The sequence below is a fragment of the Oncorhynchus clarkii genome, chromosome 17 (assembly GCF_045791955.1).
Source record: "Oncorhynchus clarkii lewisi isolate Uvic-CL-2024 chromosome 17, UVic_Ocla_1.0, whole genome shotgun sequence".
Taxonomy (NCBI): Eukaryota; Metazoa; Chordata; class Actinopteri; order Salmoniformes; family Salmonidae; genus Oncorhynchus; species Oncorhynchus clarkii.
The window spans coordinates 9,355,898-9,370,455 of NC_092163.1; the positions used below are offsets into that span (position 1 = coordinate 9,355,898).

Here is a 14,558-nt window from a genome sequence, read left to right on the forward strand (position 1 = left end):
ACCTTAGAGGCTCAGAATATGTTAAAAGGAGAAAAAAAAAGTGGAGAAACTTGTTCAAGAAAGATTGAGTGTAATAAACTCAGCAAAAAAAGAAACGTCCCACTTTCAGGACCCTGCCTTTCAAAGATAATTTGTAAAAATCCAAATAACTTCACAGATCTTCATTGTAAAGGGTTTAAACACGGTTTATCATGCTTGTTCAATGAACCATAAACAATTAATGAACATGCACCTGTGGAATGGTCGTTAACCTTTCTGATCTCCCCATCCCGGATCCGGGATCGTGAATACAGACTCAAGCTCATTACCATAACGCAACGTTAACTATTCATGAAAATCGCAAATGAAATGAAATAAATATGCTAGCTCTCAAGCTTAGCCTTTTGTTAACAACACTGTCATCTCAGATTTTCAAAATACGCTTCTCAACCATTGCAAAACAAGCATTTGTGTAACAGTATTGATGGCTAACGTAGCATTTAGCATTAGCATTCAGCTGGCAACATTTACACAAAAAAACAGAAAAGCATTCAAATAAAATCATTTACCTTTGAAGAACTTCAAATGTTTTCAATGAGGAGACTCTCAGATAGCAAATGTTCAGTTTTTCCTGAAAGATTATTTGTTTAGGACAAATCGCTCCGTTTTCTGCGTCACGTTTAGCTATGAAAAAACCCCTGTATCCAGGATTGTGTAAATCTATCAGCAAGCTCATTAGCATAACACAACGTTAACTATTTATGAAAATCGCAAATGAAATGAAATAAATATGCCATCTCTCAAGCTTAGCCTTTTGTAAACAACACTGTCATCTCAGATTTTCAAAATATGCTTCTCAACCATAGGAAAACAATCATTTGTGTAAAAGTAGCTAGCTAGCGTTAGCATTTAGCGTTAGCATTTAGCGTTAGCATTAGCGTTAGCATCCAGCACGCAACATTAACAAAAACATAAAAGCCTACATAAAAGCCTGAGATCTGGGGCACTTACAGACAAAATCTTTGCAGATTCTGAAACTTCAGAGTGTTTTCTTTCCAAAACTGTCAAGAATATGCATAGTCGAGCATCTTTTCGTGACAAAATATCGCGCTTAAAACAGGAACGTTTTTTATCCAAAAATGAAATAGCGCCCCTAGAGATCTAACAGGTTAAGACTCTAACAGTTTACAGACGGTAGGCAATTAAGGTCACAGTTATGAAAACTTAGGACACTAAAGAGGCCTTTCTACTGATTCTGAAAAACACCAAAAGAAAGATGCCCAGGGTCCCTGCTCATCTGTCTGAACCTGCCTTAGACATGCTGCAAGAAGGCATGAGAACTGCAAATGTGACCAGGGCAATAAATTGCAATGTCTGTACTGTGAGACGCCTAAGACAGCGCCACAGGGAGACAGGATGGACAGCTGATCGTCCTCGCAATGGCAGACCACGTGTAACAACACCTGCACAGGATCGGTACATCCAAACATTACCTGCGGGACAGGTACAGGATGGCAGCAACTGTCCGAGTTACACCAGGAACGCACAATCCCTCCATCAGTGCTCAGACTGTCCGAAATAGTCTGGACTGAGGGCTTGAGGCTTGTTGTAAGGTAGGACCTCACCAGACATCACCGGCAACAATGTCGCCTATGGGCAAAAAACCCACCGACCAGACAGGACTGGCAAAAAGTGCTCTTCATTGACGAGTCGCAGTTTTGTCTCACCAAAGGTGATGGTCAGATTTGTGTTTATCGCCGAAGGAATGAGCATCACACCAAAGGCTGTACTCTGGAGCGGGATCGATTTGGAGGTGGAGGGTCCGTCGTGGTCTGGGGCAGTGTGTCACATCATCGGACTGAGCTTGTTGTCATTGCCTGCAATCTCAATGCTATGCGTTACAGGGAAGACATTCTCCTCCCTCATGTGGTACCTTTTTTGCAGGCTCATCCTGACATGACCCTCCAGCATGTCAATATCACCAGCCATACTGCTCGTTCTGTGCGTGATTTCCTGCAAGACAGGAATGTCAGTGTTCTGCCATGGCCAGCGATGAGCCCTGATCTCAATCCCATTGAGCATGTCTGGGAACTGTTGGGTCAGAGGGTGAGGGCAAGGGCCAATCCCCCCAAAAGTGTCCGGGAACTTGCAGGTGCCTTGGTGGAAGAGTGGGGTAACATCTCACAGCAAGAACTGGCAAATTTGGTGCAGTCCATGAGGAGATGCATTGCAGTACTTAGTATCTGGTGTGGCCACCAGCTGCATTGACTGCTACTTTTGATTTTGACCCCCCCCCCCCTAGTCACGTCTGTGGATCTTGTTCAGTTTCCCAGTTGTTGAATCTTAAGTTCATACAAATATTTACACATGTTAAGTTTGCTGAAAATAAACACAGTTGAAAGTGAGAGGACGTTTATTTTGCTGAGTTTATATTATGAAAATAAAGCGACCTAGATGGAATGTGGGGGAACAAATGCACCAAATTGTTTTAAATCGTCAACATAGAAATGCTCCCAAAAATAAATATACAAATGAGTCACCCATGATTCACCAAACTATATTTTGAAAGAGGAAGCAAAGATCTTCAAGCATGTTTTTGTTTGACTCCTCCATCTACATTAACCAAAGTTAATTGTAAGCCTTTTTTTTTCCTATTGAAAGACTCATGTGAAGGAGAAGAGTTAAATATGTGTAGAAAAGTCTGTCTGTACAAAATATCTAAATCCAGGTATCTATACATTTCCTGTGCTTTGTTATATTTCCTACTGTAAATATAGGACAGACTTCAAAACCTTGTTTCTCATGATTTATTTGTGCACTGCATTTCTTTCCGTTTATGAATGTGTTATTCAATGCACTTTTATGGGCTAAATTAGCAAAGGCCAAATTCAATATTTTATCAAAATTGTATTACATTTTTGGGGGATACCTAAAGGGGTCCTTAAATTCAATCAAATAGCTAATTGATCCAAAGTATGACATCTTAAAACAATTCCATATGTCAGTTTAGAGCGACCATACAAGTAGAAATAAGAAACTAGCAGAAAGGTTATATTTGATCAAACAGCTGATAAGGCACAGCATTGTAGATAACTGGAGCATATAAAGTTGAACAGGTCAGAGACTCGACTTTGTCTCGTCCTGTATTTGCCTACAGGTGTGGCCTGAAGTACACTAAACACTGTATCTGGTGTTGATGGAATGACACCCTCTAGACTCACAGTCCTTCTCCTCAGGAGGTGCATTTCCAGTAATCACTACTTGATAGGAAGAAGGCAGTTTTTATGCTGGGGGTGATAGACAGGCTTTAAGAGACAATATGAGATCAAAAGACAGATACTGGTGGACAAGGAGGCATACAAACAAAGGGTGGAGAGGACCCTCTCCTCAAGAAACGCAAGGGTGGCCTGGCAAGGGATTAAATCCATGGCTTGTGCCCCCCACATTTTCCAATCCTCACTCGACCAGCAACACAGGCCAATATTGTGGAAAAACTCAATAATTATACCAATTCCTAAAGCATCTAATCCCTCTCTGCTGAATGACTACCGCCCTGTCGCCTTGACATCCTTAGTAATGAAATGCCTTGAGAAACTTGTGAAAAGTCATATTCTTAGCGTCACCCAGAAGCTTCTAAACCCATTTCAGTTTGCCTGTCAGCCTAGCAGAGGAGTTGATGATGCCATTCTTACCCTCCTTAACATGGTCTACAGACATCTAGAGGGTGCCAAATCCCATGTTAGGGTTCTGTTTGTTGACTCTTCTTCTGCCTTCAACACAATCCAGCCCTACATTCCGGCAGACTCATTCGGGACTTCTCCTTAGAAGCTGGTTTTGTGGCTGTTGGACTTCCTGAGCCAACGCTCACAGCGAGTCAAAATAGGTCCCCATGTGTCGGATATATGCAATACGAACACAGGCTCTCCTCAGGGATGTGTTTTGTCCCCACTCCTGTACATCTGGTACACTAATAGTTGTACTAGTTCCCATCCTGCCTTGATCAGACTGTTGCATGATGACAAGCAACATCATGGCCCAGTCCTAGATGACTTTGAAGAGTGGTGTGAGGAATCACACTTGGTCCTCAATAACAACAAGACAAAAGAGATGTGATAAATATGCTGAGAAGGATTATCACCACAGCAAGCAAGGTACTTGGAGTCTGTAAATATCTCATCAGAAGAAGTGCCTCATTAGTGTCCTAAGTTTTCATAACTGTGACCTTAATTGCCTACCGTCTGTAAACTGTTAGAGTCTTAATGACCGTTCCACAGGTGCATGTTCATTAATTGTTTATGGTTCATTGAACAAGCATGATAAACCGTGTTTAAACCCTTTACAATGAAGATCTGTGAAGTTATTTGGATTTTTACAAATTATCTTTGAAAGGCAGGGTCCTGAAAGTGGGACGTTTCTGCAAGCCTCCCCTTTTTCCTCCAAACATGACGATAGTCATCATGGCCAAACATTTTTGTTTTATCAGACCAGAGGACATTTCTCCAAAAGTACGATATTTTTCCCCACATGCAGTTGCTTTTTTATGGTGGTTTTGGAGCAGTGGCTTCTTCCTTGCTGAGCGGCCTTTCAGGTTATGTTGACATAGGACTCATTTTACTGTAAAAAAATAAATAAACTAAGATATTTGTCCTCCAAAGAGGTGGAGGGGTTCAAAAAATAAAAATAAAAAAACGAAAAATTTGTTTCCCCAAAATGTTTTCTAATTATTTACCCCTAAAAAATGTTCCTAAATATATCGGAGAAATTAAGTTTAAACTCCTCATCCACTATTGTTATTAAATATTGATCAAGTACAGTAAGATATTAATGAACATATGTGAAACAGAATGTTTTTAACTACAGTAAGATATTATCAATGAACATTGGTGAATTAGAACGTTTTCAACTACAGTAAGATATTCCGCTATCACTGGCCAGTGCCTGAACTTTGACACATAGGTTTACATTGAAACCTAGCGGCCACTGTAGGAAAGTTCAGTGGAGAAGAAGACTGTTTGTTTTAATTAAACCCTTCTCAGATTATTACATTTTATTGAAAGGGAGTTGGAGAGAGACAGATGACAGCTGGTGAGTACGTTCGGTCTCATATGATTGCTGAGTGTAACACTAACCATGCTGAAAATAATACATGTCGATAAACATTTAGACGTAGCTAAGTTGATTTTGGAAAAATGAAGCAGTTACCTTTGATATGCTATAGAGCTAGCTAGCTAGCTACTGGCTTCTTACTCTGTGTCAAAAACGTGAATCAAGTTAGCCAGATATTGTTGGCTTACTGTATGATAGATGCAGTGTCACATTTAGGACACATCCCTCTGCCCAGGCATTGGTGACACATGTCAGATCTTATAATAGGTATCAGCTAACAATACTACCAGCTTACGACTTCATAGCCATCTGGTGCCCGATGTCATAGTCGATGACTGTTGGTTGATGAGTCTGAGCAGGGGTACCTTGTCCCCTCATTTTAATACAGCATTGGTAACATCTTAAATTCTTACCACATTCAAAGTACCTTTAACCATCCTCAACTTCGTAGAAGGCGTTTACATAGCTAGATAGTCTAACGGTGCTAAGAACTGTCAGTCAAGGTGAGATCCCCTCCCACTCGGCCTAGTAGCTCCCCTCCCACTCAGTATATTAGCTCCCCTCCCACTCAGTCTATTAGCTCCCCTCCCACTCAGTCTATTAGCTCCCTTCCCACTCAGTCTATTAGCTCCCCTCCCACTCAGTCTATTAGCTCCCTCCCACTCAGTCTATTAGCTCCCCTCCCACTCAGTCTATTAGCTCCCCTCCCACAGTCTATTAGCTCCCCTCCCACTCAGTCTATTAGCTCTCCTCCCACTCAGCCTAGTAGCTCCACAACCTATTGGCCTATTAGCTCCCCAACCTATCAGTCTATTAGCTCCCCACCCACTCAGCCTATTAGCTCCCCTCCCACTCAGTCTATTAGCTCCCCTCCCACTCAGTCTAGTAGCTCCCCTCCCACTCAGTTTAGTAGCTCCCCTCCCACTCAGTTTAGTAGCTCCCCTCCCACTCAGTCTAGTAGCTCCCCTCCCACTCAGTCTAGTAGCTCCCGTCCCACTCAGTCTAGTAGCTCCACTCCCACTCAGTCTAGTAGCTCCCCTCCCACTCAGTCTAGTAGCTCCCCTCCCACTCAGTCTAATAGCTCCCCTCCCACTCAGCCTATTAGCTCCCCTCCCACTCAGCCTATTAGCTCCCCTCCCACTCAGCCTAGTAGCTCCCCTCCCACTCAGCCTAGTAGCTCCCCTCCCACTCAGCCTATTTTTATCCCCTGCCACTCAGTCTAGTAGCTCCCCTCCCACTCAGCCTAGTAGCTCCCCTCCCACTCAGCCTAGTAGCTCCCCTCCCACTCAGCCTATTTTTATCCCCTGCCACTCAGCCTAGTAGCTCCCCTTCCACTCAGCCTATTTTTATCCCCTGCCACTCAGCCTAGTAGCTCCCCTCCCACTCAGCCTATTACCTCCCCTCCCACTCAGCCTATTAGCTCCCCTCCCACTCAGCCTAGTAGCTCCCCTCCCACTCAGCCTAGTAGCTCCCCTCCCACTCAGCCTATTTTTATCCCCTGCCACTCAGCCTATTAGCTCCCCTCCCACTCAGCCTATTAGCTCCCCTCCCACTCAGCCTATTAGCTCCCCTCCCACTCAGCCTATTAGCTCCCCTCCCACTCAGCCTATTGGCTCCTCTCCCACTCAGCCTATTAGCTCCCCTCCCACTCAGCCTATTAGCTCCCCACCCACTCAGCCTAGTAGCTCCCCTCCCACTCAGCCTATTTTTATCCCCTGCCACTCAGCCTATTAGCTCCCCTCCCACTCAGCCTATTAGCTCCCCTCCCACTCAGCCTATTAGCTCCCCTCCCACTCAGCCTATTAGCTCCCCTCCCACTCAGCCTATTTTTATCCCCTGCCACTCAGCCTAGTAGCTCCCCTTCCACTCAGCCTATTTTTATCCCCTGCCACTCAGCCTAGTAGCTCCCCTCCCACTCAGCCTATTACCTCCCCTCCCACTCAGCCTATTAGCTCCCCTCCCACTCAGCCTAGTAGCTCCCCTCCCACTCAGCCTAGTAGCTCCCCTCCCACTCAGCCTATTTTTATCCCCTGCCACTCAGCCTATTAGCTCCCCTCCCACTCAGCCTATTAGCTCCCCTCCCACTCAGCCTATTAGCTCCCCTCCCACTCAGCCTATTAGCTCCCCTCCCACTCAGCCTATTGGCTCCTCTCCCACTCAGCCTATTAGCTCCCCTCCCACTCAGCCTATTAGCTCCCCACCCACTCAGCCTAGTAGCTCCCCTCCCACTCAGCCTATTTTTATCCCCTGCCACTCAGCCTATTAGCTCCCCTCCCACTCAGCCTATTAGCTCCCCTCCCACTCAGCCTATTAGCTCCCCTCCCACTCAGCCTATTAGCTCCCCTCCCACTCAGCCTATTAGCTCCCCTCCCACTCAGCCTATTAGCTCCCCTCCCACTCAGCCTATTAGCTCCCCACCCACTCAGCCTATTAGCTCCCCACCCACTCAGCTTGTCCTTTCAGCCCTCTAGAGGACTAGTACCCAAATCCCGTTTTAGGATGGGCAGTGTCATTGAGGACTTTCACAATTTTTAAGTAGTCAACTCGGTGGGACTTCCTATGGGTTAAGAAAGTATCACATAATTCCATCCAGGTCATCAGTGGGGATCAGCCAATGAATTATACTTGTGAGCAAACGTTACATAACTTCAGGTGGCAGTGATGGCTGGGATCCCCGTACAGGGACCAACATCAGGGGAAAATTTCAGAGAAACAACTAAAAATACAACGTCGTAACATTAAACATTCTTGAAAATGCAAGTGTCTTACACCCTTCAAAAGATTAGAATCTTGGTTATCAAACTACATTTTCCAATTTAAAATAGCTATTACAGAGAACAAATACCATGCTTTTGTTTGAGAAGAGCAATCAAGAACAGAAAAATTTTCTGCCATGACAGTTTTTACACATTCACATCTGAAGGTAAAATTTTGACTTACATTCTGATATCTTGCTCTTATTTCTTTTCCTGAGTGTCCCATTGATCAAATGAAGTGCCGTTTTCTTTGATAAAATAAATTTTTTATAGCCTAAATCGATACATTTTGTAAACCGTTTGTGCCTTGAATTCCATCTCTATCAATTTTTTACGGAGCATTCGGCGTGATTACACACGGTAAACCAACGTTTATCTAGTCATGGTTGGTTTCAGTGCATTCCTATGGATGTTTGCAACACAGCCAAACATCATTGTTTTTTTTTGCAGGGAGTATTGACCGACGTGAATTGATTTGACGACAACGAGCAATTACTCCCTTACGCACCAATAATTTTAGCGAAGCTTCAATGATTGACTGTATTTCTGCCCAATGACCACTGATCTTCTTGAAATCTAGCTGGGTAGATAGCCAATGAGCTGAGGTAAACGCCAGTATGTAATGGTTTGGGGTTGGACCACAATTCCTTGGTTGTAATCGCACGCGCAGGGAACTGCGCAGGGAACTTGCTGTAAGGCTTTTTACGCGCAGCTGTATTTCGGAAAGTTGTAGTTTCAACGATTTCATTGAAGATATCATGGCGAATAAATCATGTAAAGCAAAGTCAAAGTTTACAGACGCACAATCGAGAGCATCCTGTCTGACTGTATCACCGCCTGGTACGGCAACTGCTCCGCCCACAACCGTAAGGCTCTCCAAAGGGTAGTGAGGTCTGCACAACGCATCACCGGGGGCCAACTGCCTGCCCTCCAGGACATCACCCGATGTCACAGGAAGGCCAAAAAGATCATCAAGGACAACAACCACCCGAGCCACTGCCTGTTCACCCCGCTATCATCCAGAAGGCGAGGTCAGTACAGGTGTATCAGTACAGCAGGGACCTAGAGACTGAAAAACAGCTTCTATCTCAAGGCCTTCAGACTGTTATTCAGCCATCACTAACATTGAGTGGCTGCTGCCAACATACTGACTCAAATCTTTAGCCACTTTTATAATAAATAATGAATGTAATGAATGTGTCACTAGCCACTTTAAACAATGCCACTTTATATAATGTTTACATACCCTACATTACTCATCTCATATGTATATACTATACTCGATACCATCTACTGCATCTTGCCTATGCCGTTCGGCCATCGCTCATCCATATATATTTATGTACATATTCTTATTCATTCCTTTACACTTGTGTGTATAAGGTAGTTGTTGTGAAATTGTTCGATTACTTGTTAGATTTTACTGCATGGTCGGAACTAGAAGCACAAGCATTTCGCTACACTTGTATTAATATCTGCTAACCATGTGTATGTGACAAATAAAATTTGATTTGGATTTGTTTGTGGTCTTTCCAACATTATTGCTCTGTCACACCCTGATCTGTTTCATCTCTCTTGTGCTTGTCTCCAACCGCTCCAGGTGTCGCTCATTTCCCCCATTATCCCCTGTGCATTTATACCTGTGTCCTCTGTTTGTCTGTTGCCAGCTTGTCTTGTCTCGTCAAGCCTACCAGCGTGTTTTAGTCCCTGTTTTCCAGTCCTCCAGGTTTTGACCATTCTACCTGCCCTGACCCTGAGCCTGCCTGCCGATCTCTACCTTACGGACTCTGCCCAGGACAGAAGAATTCCTAACTGACTTTTTCCGACGTAATATACAGTGGGGAGAACAAGTCTTTGATACACTGCCGATTTTGCAGGTTTTCCTACTTACAAAGCATGTAGAGGTCTGTAATTGTTTTCATAGGTACACTTCAACTGTGAGAGACGGAATCTAAAACAAAAATCAAGAAAATCACATTGTATGATTTTTAAGTAATACATTTGCATTTGGATACAATTGGATATCTCGAAATTGGGGAGAAAAACGGGGTAAAAAAATATATAAAAATAAAAAATAATTTAGTGTTGTGATGATAACATTTATGCAAAATGCATAGCGCACCGAATTACAAAGGCATTCTCTGATATTATTCATCCTAATCAGACAGGTTTGTTACATGGACGACACATTGGAGATAATATAAGACAAGTACTGGAAACAATAGAACACTATGAACAATCTGGGAAACCAGGCCTGGTATTCATAGCTGACTTTGAAAAGCCTTCTGATAAAACACGGCTGGAATTTATATATAAATGGCTTGAATATTTCAATTTTGGAGAAACTCTTAAACAATAGGTTACAGTCATGTGTAGTAACCCTCGGTGTAAAATAGTAAAGGGTGTGTCAATGTAGTTTTGAGATATCAGCTGATGTACGAAGGGCTATATAAATAAATTTGATTTGATTTGATTTGATTTTTGGTAACAGTCTGTTTAGCTAACATTACACTCTTGTAAACATTTTTATTTGTTTATTTTTTTTAATTCTTGCTTAGCAACCAGACACCAACGAGATCCATGGAACAAAAAAAATGTGATATAGTTCCAATACTGGAATACTGTAACCAATATTTGCATACTGTAACCAATATTTGCATACTGTTACCAATATTTGCATACTGTAACCAATATTTGCATACTGTAACCAATATTTGCATTACCTTTTTGATTGGAGGATGGGTGTGAGGGTTATCGATTCAGGATAAAATAGTCTCTTCAAGGTCATTAATAATATCCCCCTAGAATTGATCGATACAACTGGACACCAAAGCGATCTTGTTGAACCCAAAACATGTGATGGTTGTAATATTTGCATAACCCTTGTGATTTAAGGGTATCGATGAGAGTTATTGAATCAGGATCAAATCCTCTGGTCTCTTCCAGCTCATTAATGATAGGAACATTCTATGTGAAGGTTACTGAAAGGCCAGTATGTTTTTGTTCAATGACACAGATTATAAGCCGGCCTCCTTCAGGTCTTTCGTCTGCCTCAGAGACATCCAGGTGAAGTTGACATTAAGGAGGATGTTTGTGTTGTGGGAGGTAGATGTTTCCCCCCCCCCCCAAATAGCACCCTATTCCCTTTTTAGTGCACTAGTGTCCTGGTAGAAAGTAGTGCACTAGGGTCCTGGTAGAAAGTAGTGCACTATTAACGGAATAGGGTGCCATTTGTGACTCATGCTACATGTGCCGATGTCTCTTTAGATAAATATCTTATATTTTTACAACATGTCCTTTGTTGTCCAATGGAACGATGATGAATTAGTTTTGCATGTTTCCAAACAGGGAAAGAGAAACTGTAGATAACTGCCATGATTAAAACAGTCATGAGATGTGCAGGGGTTATTTCAGGTCAGACTCACTATAGTAGCTGCTGTTATTTGTCCTGTTTCACAGTTGTACAGGTGTTTCTCACATATCCCAACAGCCGCAGAGAGCTGGAGTCTTTAGACAGGGTCAGACATGATCAATGACATCCCTGGAGCCATTGAGGTTAAGTGACTTGCTCAAGGGCATTTTGTAAAATGTTTCACCTTGTCTGCTCCTGGAGTTGAATCAGCGACCTTTCGGTTTCTGGCCCAATGCTCTGACCTCAGGTAGCAGTACAGAACAACACTAAGGTGTGCTACAGCGTAGTGCACTAGACAGCTGACGATGCACCCCAAGGCAATTTCCCCATTCACAGAGATCACATTTATGGTAAATGCATACACATGTCTGAAGTTGCATTGTCAGCTGTCAAGTGCTCTATAACATTACTTGTATTGAATCCCAGCCTATGTGTGTGTCACGATCTTCCTCCTCTTCATCTGAAGAGGAGAGGCGAGAAGGATCAGAGGACCAAAATGCGGCGTGGTAAGTGTCCATGGTGAATCTTTAATAAAGAAAGTACTGAACACTGAATACAAAAACAATAAACCAATGACGACCGTGAAGCTACAAATGAGACCTGTGCTGAACACAAGCCACTAACATAGGCAATCACCCACAAACAAACAGTGCAACCCAGGCTACCTAAGTATGATTCTCAATCAGAGACAACTAATGACATCTGCCTCTGATTGAGAACCATACTAGGCCGAAACATACAAATCCCCAAATCATAGAAAAACAAACATAGACTGCCCACCCAACTCACACCCTGACCATACTAAATAATGACAAAACAAAAGGAAATAAAGGTCAGAACGTGACAGTGTGTCTACACAATATTGGATTGAATCCCAGCCTATGTGTGTCTATATAGTTTACCATCATTTCTCATGTTGATAGTGGAGTCTCTTCTAGTTCTAAAGCACAGTTGACCATCATTTCTCATGTTGATAGTGGCGTCTCTTCTAGTTCTAAAGCACAGTTGACCATCATTTCTCATGTTGATAGTGGAGTCTCTTCTAGTTCTTAAGTACAGTTGACCATCATTTCTCATGTTGATAGTGGAGTCTCTTCTAGTTCTAAAGCACAGTTGACCATCATTTCTCATGTTGATAGTGGAGTCTCTTCTAGTTCTAAAGCACAGTTGACCATCATTTCTCATGTTGATAGTGGAGTCTCTTCTAGTTCTTAAGTACAGTTGACCATCATTTCTCATGTTGATAGTGGAGTCTCTTCTAGTTCTAAAGCACAGTTGACCATCATTTCTTATTTTGATAGTGGAGTCTCTTCTAGTTCTAAAGCACAGTTGACCATCATTTCTTATTTTGATAGTGGAGTCTCTTCTAGTTCTTAAGTACAGTTGCGTTCTAATACAGTATAATGGAACCCTTCTACTTCACAATGGGAGTGTAACAATGGAGCAGAAGGTTCTGTTTTCTCTTTTCAAAACTGGTTGAATGGCTATTTAACCCTGTAACCCAGCAACAAGTCTGGCTGATACTAAGTCTGGCTACTCAAAGTCCTGCTGACTTCATACTTGAAAGGCTATTTTGATGTTGTCGGTATGATGACAAAGCACATTTCTCTCTCACTCACTCACTCACTCTCTCAAATGTGAAATAAATCTGTTGTAAAGAATTTTGTTCTTTGAAAGAAATGTGAGGAAAGGATTTTCTGGATTTCACATAGTTTAAATCTGGGGAAATCAAACATGCAACAATTAGTTAACACTAACGACTAAAGGTTGTCCATCAAATGTCCTTCAAAGATTGATAAATCATAAAACATTATACAGCACAAGCACAACATACTAATAATCAAATTGATAGACTTCTATATTTATACAATATATAATCCCTCTATATATCTTTAGGTAGGTCTACCATACAAAATCCCTCTTTGTAATTGTTAAAGTACTGTTCTTGTCCCAAGAACAGTAGAAATACAGTAATGAAGTACAGTAGAAATACAGTAATGAAGAACAGTAGAAATACAGTAATGAAGTACAGCAGAAATACAGTAATGAAGTACAGCAGAAATACAGTAATGAAGTACAGCAGAAATACAGTAATGAAGAACAGTAGAAATAAAGTAATGAAGAACAGTAGAAATAAAGTAATGAAGTACAGCAGAAATACAGTAATGAAGTACAGCAGAAATACAGTAATGAAGTACAGCAGAAATACAGTAATGAAGTACAGCAGAAATACAGTAATGAGGTACAGTAGAAATACAGTAATGAGGTACAGCAGAAATACAGTAATGAGGTACAGTAGAAATACAGTAATGAAGAACAGTAGAAATACAGTAATGAGGTACAGTAGAAATACAGTAATGAGGTACAGTAGAAATACAGTAATGAAGTACAGTAGAAATACAGTAATGAGGTACAGTAGAAATACAGTAATGAATTACAGTAGAAATACAGTAATGAATTACAGTAGAAATACAGTTGTGACGTACAGTCCATTACAACATTACTCACTGTGTTAATCATGTGGTGTTTAACACTAGAGGGAGTACACACACCAGGGAGGGAGGGTAGATAGAGGAAAGAGGGAGAACACAGACCAGGGAGGGAGGGTAGATAGAGGAAAGAGGGAGAACACAGACCAGGGAGGGAGGCTAGAGGGAGAACACAGACCAGGGAGGAAGGGTAGAGAGAGAACACAGACCAAGGAGGGAGGGTAGAGGGAGAACACACACCAGGGAGGCAGGGTAGAGGGAGAACACAGACCAGGGAGGGAGGGTAGAGGGAGAACACACACCAGGGAGGGAGGGTAGATAGAGGAAAGAGGGAGAACACAGACCAGGGAGGGAGGCCAGAGGGAGAACACAGACCAGGGAGGAAGGGTAGAGAGAGAACACAGACCAAGGAGGGAGGGTAGAGGGAGAACACACACCAGGGAGGCAGGGTAGAGGGAGAACACACACCAGGGAGGGAGGGTAGAGGGAGAACACACACCAGGGAGGGAGGGTAGAGGGAGAACACAGACCAGGGAGGGAGGGTAGAGAGAGGGTAGAGGGAGAACACATACCAGGGAGGGAGGGTAGAGAGGCTAGAGGGAGAACACAGACCAGGGAGGGAGGATAGAGGGAGAACACAGACCAGGGAGGAAGGATAGAGGGAGAACACAGACCAGGGAGGAAGGATAGAGGGAGAACACAGACCAGGGAGGAAGGCTAGAGGGAGAACACAGACCAGGGAGGAAGGATAGAGGGAGAACACAGACCAGGGAGGGAGGGTAGAGAGAGAACACAGACCAAGGAGGGAGGGTAGAG

General features: G+C 42.9%; 1 protein-coding gene across 1 annotated transcript in view; it reads right to left on the minus strand.

Annotated features, from left to right (window-relative positions):
• Positions 1 to 13,597: 13,597 nt before the first annotated feature.
• LOC139370222 (GTPase IMAP family member 4-like) overlaps positions 13,598 to 14,558 on the minus strand; it is a 2,912-nt gene continuing 1,951 nt past the window's right edge. The window contains exon 1 of the mRNA XM_071109575.1: positions 13,598 to 14,558. This exon is cut by the window's right edge and continues 1,951 nt beyond it. The gene's annotated coding sequence lies outside the window, so the exon portion shown is untranslated.